This window comes from Malaclemys terrapin, chromosome 11 (genome assembly GCF_027887155.1).
Source record: "Malaclemys terrapin pileata isolate rMalTer1 chromosome 11, rMalTer1.hap1, whole genome shotgun sequence".
In the NCBI taxonomy this organism is placed as follows: Eukaryota; Metazoa; Chordata; order Testudines; family Emydidae; genus Malaclemys; species Malaclemys terrapin.
Window position 1 is genome coordinate 54,967 of NC_071515.1, and position 14,679 is coordinate 69,645.

Below are 14,679 nucleotides of genomic sequence, written 5' to 3' on the forward strand. Positions count from 1 at the left end.
GGTCTCCCCTTTCCAACTCCTCTTGGGCCGTTGGCACTCGCTGGGCAACGACACCACTCATTTCTGAGGGAACGGAGGTCTCTCCTTTACAGTGCTTTTCGCTCTGGCCCATTGGAAGGCCCCAGGCTTAAGGACCACCCTGTAAGGAGGGTTTCGGTCTCCTTTGCCATGCAAATTAACAGGTCACTTTGACAGGCCTGGCAAAATGACTGCCCTGTAACCAGGGTGTAAGGTCTTATATCTCTCACGCTTAAGCTAGGGGAGCCTTTCTGTGCCTGTGGCTTAGCGACTCCCTCCGACCCTCCAGCACTTGAGAAGGGTTGAACTTCTGTTTCTCTTAGTCACAGTAAATTCCCACAGAATGATTTCTACTTGGCTTTTTTGAGATTTGAAGTGAAATCTTACTCGGGACCTATCCCGGTCAGATGGAACATGGTGTGGCGAAGGGGCGGCTGTAAGGGGATGGCGGAGGCCGTGGAAAATTCGCCCTTTTTCTCAAAAAAGCCAAGAAATGGCCCAACCAAGCAAACGTCACAAAGTCTGGAAATGAACAGGGGAGTTGGGGGGCTCCTTTCGGACCCTCACTTCCGTGTAATCCTTCCTCAAGTCCTTTTGCCCTGCCCAATTTACACCGCTCAACCAACCACAACTTTCACCCTTTGTTTTCTTGTGCACAAGAAAGAACACTGTCGGACTGACGAGCGCCAACTGCAGGGATTCGGACAGCTCCGTTAGTTGTGTCCGAATTCCTGGCCTTGTGTCTCTTTGGTGATAAAGAGAGGAGATTCCTCGGGCTATCTTTGAAGAGATTGATGTGGCGGTCCTTTCTGAAATGTGTTGATGTTGAGATGTTGTAGGTAGATGCGGTGGTATTCAGAGCCGGCACGTGGGTGCACCTAACCCTACTAACAGGACCGCGTCACAAGTCAGAGGGGTCTTTTTTGGTAAAGGTAGGGGGCACAAAGTTGTCATTTTCTTGGTGGGGTAGGAGGTAAGTCGGGAAGGGTGTCGCTGAGGGATGGAGGATTGATTGGAAAGGGGACACTCAGCAGGATCCCTCCCTTACCTGTTCATTTCCAGATCTTTTCACATTCAGGACTCCCCCACCCCAACAGTGTAAAGGAGGTATATTTTACTAAAAAAAGGGTGACTGCCCTGTAATCAGGGTTCAGGTCGCTTTCCCTTTTCTCCTCCCTACATTGGCCCTCTTCACGCCAAGGTCCAAAGTGAGCGCCCTCAAACTAGGGTGTGGGTCTTTCCCTGTCTTTCACAAGGTAACACTGCCATTTGGAAGGTAGTTCTAGAAACCAGCCTCTTGAGAGGGTTCAGGGTTTGTCCTACTAGCTGTCCCGTGCCCTCCTCACTCACGCACTCAGCCAAGTCAAAGCCCGCGTCCTCTGCATCCACCTGGACCCGCCTTCTGCCGCAAGCTCTCCTCCGTTCTGAAAGAGATCGGTGCCGAAAAGAAGGAATTAGGGTAATTTCCGGCAGGGCCGAGTACCTTGCCAATGTCATCTGAATCGACCTTGTACACGTGCTCTCTACTGAGCCACACCTAACCCGCTTCACCTCTCTCTTTCTAGCAACTCAAAGGACACAATGAACAAGATGACACAAGCACCAAAGAAACTGCAGGAAAAGGGAAGAAAAAGCCAAGGCCAACGGCTGCACACACCGCACACACAGCACACACCGAACCCCTGTACCGAGGGATCGGGTTCGACACTTCTCCTCACAGGCTTAATCGCCCTTCAGGTGCCCGGTAAAAGGACCTCCCTGTAAACAAGGATCAAGGTCCATTCCTTACCAACCAAAATGCTTTATGGATCCCTTCCATAGCTGAGGCGGAGCGAACCCCCTTTAAAAAGGGTTGAGGTCTCTGTGGGTTTGAGCTCCTTAGGACCTAGCCCTTAAAATGCCCCGTGCCGTTGACCTCTCCCTGTCAGAAGGGTGCAGGTCTCCCCTTTCTAACTCCTCTTGGGCCGTTGGCACTCGCTGGGCAACGACACCACTCATTTCTGAGGGAACGGAGGTCTCTCCTTTACAGTGCTTTTCGCTCTGGCCCATTGGAAGGCCCCAGGCTTAAGGACCACCCTGTAAGGAGGGTTTCGGTCTCCTTTGCCATGCAAATTAACAGGTCACTTTGACAGGCCTGGCAAAATGACTGCCCTGTAACCAGGGTGTAAGGTCTTATACCTCTCACGCTTAAGCTAGGGGAGCCTTTCTGTGCCTGTGGCTTAGCGACTCCCTCCGACCCTCCAGCACTTGAGAAGCGTTGAACTTCTGTTTCTCTTAGTCACAGTAAATTCCCACAGAATGATTTCTACTTGGCTTTTTTGAGATTTCAAGTGAAATCTTACTCGGGACCTATCCCGGTCAGATGGAACATGGTGTGGCGAAGGGGCGGCTGTAAGGGGATGGCGGAGGCCGTGGAAAATTCGCCCCTTTTCTCAAAAAAGCCAAGAAATGGCCCAACCAAGCAAACGTCACAAAGTCTGGAAATGAACAGGGGAGTTGGGGGGCTCCTTTCGGACCCTCACTTCCGTGTAATCCTTCCTCAAGTCCTTTTGCCCTGCCCAATTTACACCGCTCAACCAACCACAACTTTCACCCTTTGTTTTCTTGTGCACAAGAAAGAACACTGTCGGACTGACGAGCGCCAACTGCAGGGATTCGGACAGCTCCGTTAGTTGTGTCCGAATTCCTGGCCTTGTGTCTCTTTGGTGATAAAGAGAGGAGATTCCTCGGGCTATCTTTGAAGAGATTGATGTGGCGGTCCTTTCTGAAATGTGTTGATGTTGAGATGTTGTAGGTAGATGCGGTGGTATTCAGAGCCGGCACGTGGGTGCACCTAACCCTACCAACAGGACCGCGTCACAAGTCAGAGGGGTCTTTTTTGGTAAAGGTAGGGGGCACAAAGTTGTCATTTTCTTGGGGGGGTAGGAGGTAAGTCGGGAAGGGTGTCGCTGAGGGATGGAGGATTGATTGGAAAGGGGACACTCAGCAGGATCCCTCCCTTACCTGTTCATTTCCAGATCTTTTCACATTCAGGACTCCCCCACCCCAACAGTGTAAAGGAGGTATATTTTACTAAAAAAAGGGTGACTGCCCTGTAATCAGGGTTCAGGTCGCTTTCCCTTTTCTCCTCCCTACATTGGCCCTCTTCACGCCAAGGTCCAAAGTGAGCGCCCTCAAACTAGGGTGTGGGTCTTTCCCTGTCTTTCACAAGGTAACACTGCCATTTGGAAGGTAGTTCTAGAAACCAGCCTCTTGAGAGGGTTCAGGGTTTGTCCTACTAGCTGTCCCGTGCCCTCCTCACTCACGCACTCAGCCAAGTCAAAGCCCGCGTCCTCTGCATCCACCTGGACCCGCCTTCTGCCGCAAGCTCTCCTCCGTTCTGAAAGAGATCGGTGCCGAAAAGAAGGAATTAGGGTAATTTCCGGCAGGGCCGAGTACCTTGCCAATGTCATCTGAATCGACCTTGTACACGTGCTCTCTACTGAGCCACACCTAACCCGCTTCACCTCTCTCTTTCTAGCAACTCAAAGGACACAATGAACAAGATGACACAAGCACCAAAGAAACTGCAGGAAAAGGGAAGAAAAAGCCAAGGCCAACGGCTGCACACACCGCACACACAGCACACACCGAACCCCTGTACCGAGGGATCGGGTTCCACACTTCTCCTCACAGGCTTAATCGCCCTTCAGGTGCCCGGTAAAAGGACCTCCCTGTAAACAAGGATCAAGGTCCATTCCTTACCAACCAAAATGCTTTATGGATCCCTTCCATAGCTGAGGCGGAGCGAACCCCCTTTAAAAAGGGTTGAGGTCTCTGTGGGTTTGAGCTCCTTAGGACCTAGCCCTTAAAATGCCCTGTGCCGTTGACCTCTCCCTGTCAGAAGGATTGTCAGACTGATGAGGGTCAACTGTAGGGATTCGGACAGCTCCGTTAGTTGTGTCCGAATTCCTGGCCTTGTGTCTCTTTGGTGATAGAGAGAGGAGATTCCTCGGGCTACTTTTGAAGAGATTGATGTGGCGGTCCTTTCTGAAATGTGTTGATGTTGAGATGTTGTAGGTAGATGCGGTGGTATTCAGAGCCGGCACGTGGGTGCACCTAACCCTACTAACAGGACCGCGTCACAAGTCAGAGGGGTCTTTTCTTTTAAAGGTTAGGGGGCACGAAATTGTCATTTTCTTGGTTGGGTAGGAGATAAGTCGGGAAGGGTGTTGCTGAGGGATGGAGGATTGATTGGAAAGGGGACACTCAGCAGGATCCCTCCCTTACCTGTTCATTTCCAGATCTTTTCACACTGGTGACTCCTCCCCCGCCTTGTGTAAAGGAGGAATATCCTACTAACGAAAGGGTGACTGCCCTGTAATCAGGGTTCAGGTCTCTTTCCCTTTTCTCCTCCCTGTATTGGCCCCCTTAACAACACCCCTCCGCAGCCTTGATACCACAGAGCCCCTACCCAACGAGGAAGCACACGGCCCGTGAAGAAACTAGAGAGAGCACACATGAGGAGTTCAAAGCACTGACCTCTTACTCAGAGCCAATTATCTGGGAGGCGGAAACCTGAGGACTGTTCATATCTGCTTAGAAGGATGTCCAGGTTGCTCAGGTCCACTTGTATCAGCTTCTCCTGTGGCTGGGGCTCCTGGCCAATTCCTCTGCAAGCGCAGCTGCAAAAGCCAAGCATGAGCCATCACTACACAAATCTCTATTGGTGTGTGAAATCTTGCCCTCATCCCTGCCTCCCTCTCCCATCCCATCTACATCAGCCCCACTGGATGAACAGAAACTGAGTGATCATTTCTCTAGTGGAGCAACAGTGATACCAGGTGCCCCGTCAGGGGAATGCACAAAGCATTTCCCTTAGGCAGTAACAGTGACACCAGGTGGCCACTCGGTGTAATTGCACAGAGCATTTCCCACATGAAGTAATAATGACACCATGTGGCCACTTTAGGTAATGCACAAAGCCTTACCCTACTGGAGCAACAGTGACACCTGTTGGCTAATCCAGGTAATAAAGAAAACATTTCAGGGAGCAGGAGTGGCACCTGGTGGCCACTCGCGGTAATGCACAAAGTAGTTCCAAAGGGAGCAACAGTGACACTTGGTGGCTAATCCAGGTAATTCACAAAGCATTTCAGGGAGCAAGACTAACTTGGTGGCCACAAGGGGTAATGCACAAAGAATTTCCCCCATTGTCAACAGTGACACTGTGTTGTCATCTGCAGTACCCTCAGAGTAATCCCTTAAGAAGCAGCAGTGATATTGGGCGGCCAGTTGGACGACTGCACAGAGCATTTCTTTCATGGAGCAACAGAGACACTAGATGGTCAATCGGGGAAATGGACAGAGCTTTTCCCCTGTGGAACAGCAGTGATGCCCGGTGGCCACTCAGTGTAATTGTACAGAACATTTCTCTCATGAAGCAAAAATGAGACTGCGTGGCCACCCCGGGTAATCACAGAGCATTTCCTTCATGGAGCAATATTGACACCGGGTGGACACTCTGTATAGTTGCACAGAGCATTTCCCAAATAAAGCAACAGTGACACTGGGTGGCTAATCCAGGTAATGCACAAAGCATTTCCCCCATGGAGCAACAGTGGCACTGGGTGGACACCTGGGGTAATGCACAGAGCATTTCCTTAAGGAGCAACAGTGACACTGCGTGCTGTGATACAGCAGGGCCAGAGAGCAACAGGAGAATGGTGGAAGAAAACTAGAGTGGTACGGATGAGGAATAGAGTGCCATAATTGTTCACTCACAGACAGTCATGGAGAAGACAGAAAGCGGTGGACTGTTCATCTCTGCTTACAAGGATGTCCAGGCTGCTCAGGTTCACTTCTTCCAGTTTCTCCTCTGGCTGGGGTCCTGGGCGATTCCTCTGCAAACACAGCATATAATCCAAGCAGGAGCCATCACTGCCCAAAGGTCTATTGGTGTACGAGATACTGCCCTCCCTCTCCCATCCACTGTACATCAGCCCCACTTGATGAACAGTGACAGTCAACTCCCACAGTCACCCCCACCACTACCAATGGAGGATCTCGTACCATCATGCTCCTCTTCCCCCTCCCAATGCCCCAGTGGGTTGCAGACGCCCCAGACCAAGCCTGTGAGCATGCACCATTGCCCACGTTCTATGCAAGGAGACAGGACAAGGGGAGAGAGAGAGTCTGTTGGCCAACATATGAGAGCTCAGAGAGAGACACATAGGAAGAAAGACAAACTCAGCACCAGTACTCACCTTTCCGGTTCCAGGCCTCTGCTCAGGTGAACATGCTCCTCCCTGTCCAGGAAGATCAGCTGCTCCCAATATAGAAAATTCTCCCTCTGCACCCAGAACAAGGATGAAAACTTTTATTACAAACCGAACCCCACCTAAAGGGAAGCAGACATCTGTACTCAGCCTTTACCACACATGTATCTTAGAGGTCACCTGGTGTATTTTTCAGAATGTAGTTGCCCTGGAGCAACAATGACACCCAGTGGCCAATCACGGCAATGCACAGAGCATGTCCCCCATGCAGCAGCAGTGACACTTGGTGGCCACTCGCGGCAAAGCACAAAGCATTTCCCTCGTGGAGCAACACAGACACTACGTGGCCACTCAGGGTAAGGCAGATATCATTTCCCCACCACAGCGCTGCACTGATATTCGGTGGCCAGCCGGGGTAATGTCTGGGCTGTCTGCCTTGGACCATCAATGCCATCCGGTGGGCAGGCAGGGTAACATACAGACTGTGTTTCTCCTGGAGCAGCGGTGACATTATTCTTTCTGCTTTGTCCTTCCGCCCCCGCCAGGCTGCAAGCTCAGGCTGCCGTCAGTCATAGGGGCACCAGTTTAATAATAATGCATAGGGACCCATAAATCCTAAGGATGGCCCTAAGGGGTGCCAAAAATCGGTGACCTGGCTTGGCAGGGAGGAACCGCCTTTCGGAGACACCAGAGAGCCAGAACATCGGCTTGCGGGGGGCAGCGAGCCCCCACCATGGAGGAGCTGGTGCGGCGCGGGGGGGAGGAGCCCTGCAAAGGGGGCAGCGCCGCTAGTGGGGAGCAGCCATGCCCCTTGCCCCTCCTGCCCAGGGTGCGGACAGGCGGCCCCCCCGGGGGCGCCAGCAGCTGCAGCAGATGCATGCGGGCAGAGGCCCCCATGCGCCCCCCAGTTCCCCCCTTGCTGTGCTCGGGGTCTGTGGCTCCCGGGCATGTGAGCCACTGCCGGGCGCGGGGCCCGGAGCCTGCTCTTCGGAGTGGCAGCAATGGTGGCAGCTCACACTCCCGGGAGCCGCAAAGCCTGAGCGCAGCGAGGAAGGAGCCGGGGGACGCATGGGGTCCACTGCCCGCATGCATCGACTGCATGGAGCAAATGTGACACTTTCTGGCCACACGGGGTAATGTACAAGCATTTCCTTAAGGAACAACAGTGACACCGTATGGCCTTGCGGGGTAATGCACAGAGCATTTTCTGAATCGAACAACAGTGACACTGTGTGGCCACATGGGGTAATGCACAGAGCATTTTCTACATGGAGCAACAGTGACACTGTGTGGCCATCCAAAGTAATGCACGGAGAATTTCCTTCATGGAGCAACAGTGACACTGTGTGGCCACGTGGGGTAATGCACAGAGCATTTCCTTCAAGGAGCAACAGTGACACTGTGTGGCCACGCGGGGTAATGCACAGAGCATTTTCTGCATCGAACAACAGTGACACTGTGTGGCCACGTGGGGTAATGCACAGAGCATTTTCTACATGGAGCAACAGTGACACTGTGTGGCCAGGAGGGGTAATGCACAGAGCATTTTCTACATGGAGCAACAGTGACACTGTGTGGCCATCGAAGATAATGCAAAGAGCATTTCCTTCAAGGAGCAACAGTGACACTGCGTGGCCACGCGGGGTAATGCACAGAGCATTTTCTACATGGAGCAACAGTGACACTGTGTGGCCATCGAAGATAATGCACAGAGCATTTTCTACATGGAGCAACAGTGACACTGTGTGGCCACGCGGGGTAATGCACAGAGCATTTTCTGCATCGAACAACAGTGACACTGTGTGGCCAAGTGGGGTAATGCACAGAGCATTTTCTACATGGAGCAACAGTGACACTGTGTGGCCATCCAAGGCAATGCACGGAGCATTTCCTTCATGGAGCAACAGTGACACTGTGTGGCCACGTGGGGTAATGCACAGAGAATTTTCTACATGGAGCAACAGTGACACTGTGTGACCACGCGGGGTAATGCACAGAGCATTTTCTACATGGAGCAACAGTGACACTGTGGGGCCACGTGGGGTAATGCACACAGCATTTCCTTCAAGGAGCAACAGAGACACTGTGTGGCCACGCGGGGTAATGCACAGAGCATTTCCTGCATCGAACAACAGTGACACTGTGTGGCCACGTGGGGTAATGCACAGAGCATTTTCTACATGGAGCAACAGTGACACTGTGTGGCAACGCGGGGTAATGCACAGAGCATTTTCTACATGGAGCAACAGTGACACTGTGTGGCCACGCGCGGTAATGCACAGAGCATTTCCTTCAAGGAGCAACAGTGACACTGTGTGGCCACGCGGGGTAATGCACAGAGCATTTTCTGCATGGAGCAACAGTGACACTGTGTGGCCACGCGGGGTAATGCACAGAGCATTTTCTGCATCGAACAACAGTGACACTGTGTGGCCATGCGGGGTAATGCACAGAACATTTTCTACATGGAGCAACAGTGACACTGTGTGGCCACGCGGGGTAATGCACAGAGCATTTTCTACATGGAGCAACAGTGAAACTGTGTGGCCACGCGGGGTAATGCACAGAGCATTTTCTACATGGAGCAACAGTGACACTGTGTGGCCACGCGGGGTAATGCACAGAGCATTTTCTGCATCGAACAACAGTGACACTGTGTGGCCACGCAGGGTAATGCACAGAGCATTTTCTACATGGAGCAACAGTGACACTGTGTGGCCACGCGGGGTAATGCACAGAGCATTTTCTACATGGAGCAACAGTGACACTGTGTGGCCACGTGGGGTAATGCACACAGCATTTCCTTCAAGGAGCAACAGTGACACTGTGTGGCCACGCGGGGTAATGCACAGAACATTTTCTACATGGAGCAACAGTGACACTGTGTGGCCACGCGGGGTAATGTACAGAGCATTTTCTACATGGAGCAACAGTGACACTGTGTGGCCACGTGGGGTAATGCACACAGCATTTCCTTCAAGGAGCAACAGTGACACTGTGTGGCCACGCGGGGTAATGCACAGAGCATTTTCTGCATCGAACAACAGTGACACTGTGTGGCCACGCGGGGTAATGCACAGAGCATTTTCTGCATCGAACAACAGTGACACTGTGTGGCCACGTGGGGTAATGCACACAGCATTTCCTTCAAGGAGCAACAGTGACACTGTGTGGCCACGCGGGGTAATGCACAGAGCATTTTCTGCATCGAACAACAGTGACACTGTGTGGCCACGTGGGGTAATGCACACAGCATTTCCTTCAAGGAGCAACAGTGACACTGTGTGGCCACGCGGGGTAATGCACAGAGCATTTTCTGCATCGAACAACAGTGACAGTGTGTGGCCACATGGGGTAATGCACAGAGCATTTTCTACATGGAGCAACAGTGACACTGTGTGGCCATCCAAGGTAATGCACGGAGCATTTCCTTCATGGAACAACAGTGACACTGTGTGGCCAGGCGGGGTAATGCACAGAGCATTTTCTACATGGAGCAACAGTGACACTGTGTGGCCATCCAAGGTAATGCACGGAGCATTTCCTTCATGGAACAACAGTGACACTGTGTGGCCAGGCGGGGTAATGCACAGAGCATTTTCTACATGGAGCAACAGTGACACTTTGTGGCCATCCAAGGTAATGCACGGAGCATTTCCTTCATGGAACAACAGTGACACCGTGTGGCCAGGCGGGGTAATGCACAGGGCATTTCCTTCATGGAGCAACAGTGACACTGTGTGGCCATCCAAGGTAATGCACAGAGCATTTCCTTCATGGAGCAACAGTGACACTGTGTGGCCATGTTAGGTAATGCACAGGGCATTTCCTTCATGGAGCAACAGTGACAGTATGTGGCCACGTGTGGTAACGCATAGAGCATTTCCTTTATGGAGCAACAGGGACACTGTGTGGCCACGCGGGGTACTGCACAGAGCATTTCCTTCATGGAGCAACAGTGACACTGTGCGGCCATGCGGGGTAATGCACAGAGCATTTCCTTCATGGCGCAACAGTGACACTGTGTGGCCACGCGGGGTAATGCACAGAGCATTTTCTGCATCGAACAACAGTGACACTGTGTGGCCACACGAGATAAAACAGAGAGCATTTCCTTAAGGTGCAACAGTGACACTGTGTGGCAATCCAAGGAAATGCACAGAGCATTTCCTTCATGGAACAACAGTGACACTGTGTGGCCACGCGGGGTAATGCACAGAGCATTTTCTACATGGAGCAACAGTGACACTGTGTGGCCACGCGGGGTAATGCACAGAGCATTTTCTGCATCGAACAACAGTGACACTGTGTGGCCACGTGGGGTAATGCACAGAGCATTTTCTACATGGATCAACAGTGACACTGTGTGGCCATCCAAGGTAATGCACGGAGCATTTCCTTTATGGAGCAACAGTGACACCGTGTGGCCACGTGGGGTAATGCACAGAGAATTTTCTACATGGAGCAACAGTGACACTATGTGGCCACATGTGGTAATGCACAGAGCATTTCCTTCATGGAGCAACAGTGACACTGTGTGGCCATCCAAGGTAATGCACAGAGCATTTCCTTCATGGAGCAACAGTGACACTGTGTGGCCATGTTAGGTAATGCACAGGGCATTTCCTTCATGGAGCAACAGTGACACTGTGTGGCCATCCAAGGTAATGCACGGAGCATTTCCTTTATGGAGCAACAGTGACACCGTGTGGCCACGTGGGGTAATGCACAGAGAATTTTCTACATGGAGCAACAGTGACACTATGTGGCCACATGTGGTAATGCACAGAGCATTTCCTTCATGGAGCAACAGTGACACTGTGTGGCCATCCAAGGTAATGCACAGAGCATTTCCTTCATGGAGCAACAGTGACACTGTGTGGCCATGTTAGGTAATGCACAGGGCATTTCCTTCATGGAGCAACAGGGACACTGTGTGGCCATGCCGGGTAATGCAGAGAGCATTTACTTAAGGAGCAACAGTGACACTGTGTGGCCATGCGGGGTAATGCACAGAGCATTTCCTTCATGGAGCAACAGTGACACTGTGTGGCCATGCGGGGTAATGCACAGAGCATTTTCTACATGGAGCAACAGTGACACTGTGTGGCCATCCAAGGTAATGCACGGAGCATTTCCTTCATGGAGCAACAGTGACACTGTGTGGCCACGCGGGGTAATGCACAGAGCATTTTCTGCATCGAACAACAGTGACACTGTGTGGCCACGCGAGATAAAACACAGAGCATTTCCTTAAGGTGCAACAGTGACACTGTGTGGCAATCCAAGGAAATGCACAGAGCATTTCCTTCATGGAACAACAGTGACACTGTGTGGCCAGGCGGGGTAATGCACAGAGCATTTTCTACATGGAGCAACAGTGACACTGTGTGGCCACGCGGGGTAATGCACAGAGCATTTTCTGCATCGAACAACAGTGACACTGTGTGGCCACGTGGGGTAATGCACAGAGCATTTTCTACATGGATCAACAGTGACACTGTGTGGCCATCCAAGGTAATGCACGGAGCATTTCCTTCATGGAGCAACAGTGACACTGTGTGGCCACGTGGGGTAATGCACAGAGAATTTTCTACATGGAGCAACAGTGACACTGTGTGGCCACGCGGGGTAATGCACAGAGCATTTTCTACATGGAGCAACAGTGACACTGTGTGGCCACGCGGGGAATGCACAGAGCATTTTCTGCATGGAGCAACAGTGACACTGTGTGGCCACGCGGGGTAATGCACAGAGCATTTTCTACATGGAGCAACAGTGACACTGTGTGGCCACGCGGGGTAATGCACAGAGCATTTTCTGCATCGAACAACAGTGACACTGTGTGGCCACATGGGGTAATGCACAGAGCATTTTCTACATGGAGCAACAGTGACACTGTGTGGCCATCCAAGGTAATGCATGGAGCATTTTCTACATGGAGCAACAGTGACACTGTGTGGCCATCCAAGGTAATGCACGGAGCATTTCCTTCATGGAACAACAGTGACACCGTGTGGCCAGGCGGGGTAATGCACAGGGCATTTCCTTCATGGAGCAACAGTGACACTATGTGGCCACATGTGGTAATGCACAGAGCATTTCCTTCATGGAGCAACAGTGACACTGTGTGGCCATCCAAGGTAATGCACAGAGCATTTCCTTCATGGAGCAACAGTGACACTGTGTGGCCATGTTAGGTAATGCACAGGGCATTTCCTTCATGGAGCAACAGTGACAGTATGTGGCCACGTGTGGTAACGCATAGAGCATTTCCTTTATGGAGCAACAGGGACACTGTGTGGCCATGCCGGGTAATGCAGAGAGCATTTACTTAAGGAGCAACAGTGACACTGTGTGGCCACGCGGGGTAATGCACAGAGCATTTCCTTCATGGAGCAACAGTGACACTGTGTGGCCATGCGGGGTAATGCACAGAGCATTTTCTACATGGAGCAACAGTGACACTGTGTGGCCATCCAAGGTAATGCACGGAGCATTTCCTTCATGGAGCAACAGTGACACTGTGTGGCCACGCGGGGTAATGCACAGAGCATTTTCTGCATCGAACAACAGTGACACTGTGTGGCCACGCGAGATAAAACACAGAGCATTTCCTTAAGGTGCAACAGTGACACTGTGTGGCAATCCAAGGAAATGCACAGAGCATTTCCTTCATGGAACAACAGTGACACTGTGTGGCCAGGAGGGGTAATGCACAGAGCATTTTCTCCATGGAGCAACAGTGACACTGTGTGACCATCCAAGGTAATGCACGGAGCATTTCCTTCATGGAACAACAGTGACACCGTGTGGCCAGGCGGGGTAATGCACAGAGAATTTTCTACATGGAGCAACAGTGACACTGTGTGGCCACGCGGGGTAATGCACAGAGCATTTTCTACATGGAGCAACAGTGACACTGTGTGGCCACGCGGGGTAATGCACAGAGCATTTTCTGCATCGAACAACAGTGACACTGTGTGGCCACATGGGGTAATGCACAGAGCATTTTCTACATGGAGCAACAGTGACACTGTGTGGCCATCCAAGGTAATGCACGGAGCATTTTCTACATGGAGCAACAGTGACACTGTGTGGCCATCCAAGGTAATGCACGGAGCATTTCCTTCATGGAACAACAGTGACACCGTGTGGCCAGGCGGGGTAATGCACAGGGCATTTCCTTCATGGAGCAACAGTGACACTATGTGGCCACATGTGGTAATGCACAGAGCATTTCCTTCATGGAGCAACAGTGACACTGTGTGGCCATCCAAGGTAATGCACAGAGCATTTCCTTCATGGAGCAACAGTGACACTGTGTGGCCATGTTAGGTAATGCACAGGGCATTTCCTTCATGGAGCAACAGTGACAGTATGTGGCCACGTGTGGTAACGCATAGAGCATTTCCTTTATGGAGCAACAGGGACACTGTGTGGCCATGCCGGGTAATGCAGAGAGCATTTACTTAAGGAGCAACAGTGACACTGTGTGGCCACGCGGGGTAATGCACAGAGCATTTTCTACATGGAGCAACAGTGACACTGTGTGGCCATCCAAGGTAATGCACGGAGCATTTCCTTCATGGAGCAACAGTGACACTGTGTGGCCACGCGGGGTAATGCACAGAGCATTTTCTGCATCGAACAACAGTGACACTGTGTGGCCACGCGAGATAAAACACAGAGCATTTCCTTAAGGTGCAACAGTGACACTGTGTGGCAATCCAAGGAAATGCACAGAGCATTTCCTTCATGGAACAACAGTGACACTGTGTGGCCAGGCGGGGTAATGCACAGAGCATTTTCTACATGGAGCAACAGTGACACTGTGTGGCCATCCAAGGTAATGCACGGAGCATTTCCTTCATGGAACAACAGTGACACCGTGTGGCCAGGCGGGGTAATGCACAGAGAATTTTCTACATGGAGCAACAGTGACACTGTGTGGCCACGCGGGGTAATGCACAGAGCATTTTCTACATGGAGCAACAGTGACACTGTGTGGCCATGTTAGGTAATGCACAGGGCATTTCCTTCATGGAGCAACAGTGACAGTATGTGGCCACGTGTGGTAACGCATAGAGCATTTCCTTTATGGAGCAACAGGGACACTGTGTGGCCATGCCGGGTAATGCAGAGAGCATTTACTTAAGGAGCAACAGTGACACTGTGTGGCCACGCGGGGTAATGCACAGAGCATTTCCTTCATGGAGCAACAGTGACACTGTGTGGCCATGCGGGGTAATGCACAGAGCATTTTCTACATGGAGCAACAGTGACACTGTGTGGCCATCCAAGGTAATGCACGGAGCATTTCCTTCATGGAGCAACAGTGACACTGTGTGGCCACGCGGGGTAATGCACAGAGCATTTTCTGCATCGAACAACAGTGACACTG

The 14,679-nt window shown here is 51.7% G+C and overlaps 1 long non-coding RNA gene across 2 annotated transcripts; it reads right to left on the reverse strand.

Moving 5' to 3' along the window:
* Positions 1-1,119: 1,119 nt before the first annotated feature.
* On the reverse strand, positions 1,120-6,337 carry LOC128845709 (uncharacterized). 2 transcript variants are annotated; one of them, XR_008446709.1, is made up of 5 exons: positions 6,264-6,337; positions 5,782-5,900; positions 4,540-4,682; positions 3,328-3,397; positions 1,120-1,442 (listed from the first exon to the last, which is right to left on the reverse strand). It is a non-coding gene; the product is annotated as an uncharacterized LOC128845709 (long non-coding RNA). The 2 variants fall into 2 exon arrangements; XR_008446708.1 differs by lacking the exon at positions 1,120-1,442 and having other exon boundaries at positions 3,075-3,397.
* Between the last annotated feature and the right edge of the window lie 8,342 nt (positions 6,338-14,679).